A 2,615-nucleotide genomic window follows, 5' to 3' on the forward strand; every position below is an offset into this window, starting at 1 on the left:
GCCGAGGGCGGCGTCAGGGCGCCAGAACCGCCGCTCCCGGGGCCCGCCGCGTCTGCAGCCCGGGCGTGCGCCGCGCTCTCCCGCCGCCGTCTGCGGCGCTCCCGGGCGGGCTCCGCTGCAGTCCCAGCTGCCGCTGCCATCAACCTGCGGGGGCGGGGCCTGGCGGGGGCGGGGCGGGCGGCCCCGCCCCCCCGGCGGCGGGAAAGTGGAGCGCGGTGGACGCGGGCGGCCCGCGGGCGGCGGAGCGGAGCCCCGAGCAGTCGCGCCGTCCGCGCCGGGGTGCGCCGGGGTGCGCCGGGGTGCGCGGGTTCCGGGCGCGCCGCAGGGACTGGGGCTGGGAGCCGGCGCCGCGCTAGGTCAGGGCTGCAGTCCCGGCCCCGGCCCGCTGCGGCGCACGCCCAAAGCAGGGCGGGCTGCGCGGGGGACCCCACGCCCCGACCCCCCTCGGAGGAGGTCCAGCAATAGGCTGGGGCAATCGTCTCAACTCGTGGATCAGGGCAGCTCCACGGGTAGCGGAAAAGGGACTGTGAATGGTACTATTATTGTTATTAATAGCGAGAGCAACCGTTTACCCTAGGAAGCCGCCTGAAGACGGGGCAGGAAGGTGAATTCACTTTGACCCCCTGGGAACACCAGGTTCCAGGGGAAGCAGCGTGCGCGGATTTTGAGACACGCAGCTGGACCCCTGAAGTGTTCGCATATTAATTCCATATCGGATGACGGCTTTCTGAGATGGGCACTGTTATCATCCCTATTTTACAATGAGGAAATTGAGACACAAAGAGGTTAAATAACTCTCCCATCATTCGACTGTTTGAACTGGACTCTACTTTGTTCCAGGGAAGCAACACTACTACCCCCCTCAACCCCCCTTCGGAATGTAAGTACTGACCAAGGTTAACGAGAGAAAAAGAAACCTGGTCAAAGTAGATCAGGTGCAGAACAGCTAGTCCCCGTAGCTGTTCTCTACCCAGCACCTGCCCACTGCCTGGATTTCTTTCTTTCCTTCTCAGGGCCCTTCCCACTCTCCAGGGCACACCCGGAAATCAAAGGGACACCGACTTCTGGCGGGCAGAAATCTACACTGGGGTAAAAGGGAGGGAAGGTGGTAGAACCTCCAAGGCTGTCACAGTAAAGCCCCTTTGTTCCTCAGGAAGAGACCACGTCTACGGTGGCTAGTAGGGGAATGTAGTACAACAGAAACAAAAACAAAAACAAACCAAAATCCAACAACTGCTACAGGTGCTCCAGAAACAATTTGTGACATTGGGGGTAAGTGGTCAGGAGGAAAAAGGGTTTCTCTTTTACCTAAGATTCTAGGCACATGATTAAGAGGAAAAGACCTGAGTAACTCAGTTGCTCCCTAATAACAATAACTCACCCTTATTTTGTTCCAGACACTGTACTAAGGGCTTTACACATATTAATTCCATATTTGATAACAGCCTTCTGAGATGGGTACTATTACTCCTATTTTACAGATGAGGAAATTGAGGCACAAAAAGGTTAAATAACTCAACTTACTCAACTGGCAGTAGATGGAGCTGAGATTTTTTTATCCAGGTGTTCTGGTATCGGGATCCATGCTTTTCAGCACCATGCATTTATTTCTGCTTCTCCTTGAAGGACAGTGCCACTTTATCTCACAAGTGCTGATATTGAGAGTTATACTTTGTGGCCCAGTGGAAAGGATGCCTGGACTAATTAGAAAACTGGGGTTCTAGCCCTGGCTCAATCATTCTTTTTTTTTTTTTTAAGATTTATTTATTTATGCATACAAGAGCTGGGGTGTTGGGCTTCCCCTGGTGGCGCAGTGGGGTTGAGCGCTGGGCTGTGAGGCTGCCCGCAGCCTCTGCAGCGCCGATTCCATCCCCGGCCGCCAGCGAGGGTCCCGCATGGCGCGGCGCGACAGACCTCTCCTGCCACCCGCTGCTCCCCTCAGCAGTGTATTTTGTCAGTCTGCCTGCTCTGCTCTCCCCTCTGGCTCTGGTGGATTCTCTCACCCTCCCACGCTTCTGACTGTACCCAGTGCTTGTATAAATAAATAAATAAATAAATAAATCTTAAAAAAAAAAGAGCTGGGGTGCAGGCCAGAGATGCGGGGGTGGTGGTGGTGGTGGTGATGGTGGTGGTGAGAGGATTCACCAGAGTTGGGAGCAGAACCGGCAAATCTACTGAAATACACTGCTGAGGGGATCAGCAGGCGAGACAGGAGAGGTCTGCCACACCATGTGGGTCACCTTCCTGGCTGGGAATCGAACTGGTGCTGCAATGGCTGTGGATAGCTTCATAGTGCTGCCTCTCAACCCCTTGAGCCACAATGGGGGCCCCTTAGTCATTCTATTTTTGCAGCTCTCTGGTTTGTGAAATGAAGAGGGCTGTGTGAGTTTCTTTCAAACTCTGTACCACTTGTTGACAGAGGAGCTGCATCCTCTGCAGCATTTTTCCATCCCCTGCCTCCCTCACCTTTAAAAAGCTAGGAACTAGGGCCTCCCTGATGGTGCAAGGGTTTAAGCACAGCACTATGAAGCTATCCGCAGCCTCTACAGCATGAGTTCGATCCCCTGCCAGGGAGCTAACCCACAAGGTGCAGCAGACCTCTCCTGTCTCACCCG

This window comes from Talpa occidentalis, unplaced genomic scaffold, assembly GCF_014898055.3.
Source record: "Talpa occidentalis isolate TD23 unplaced genomic scaffold, MPIMG_talOcc4v2.1 talOcc4.7, whole genome shotgun sequence".
Lineage (NCBI taxonomy): Eukaryota > Metazoa > Chordata > Mammalia > Eulipotyphla > Talpidae > Talpa > Talpa occidentalis.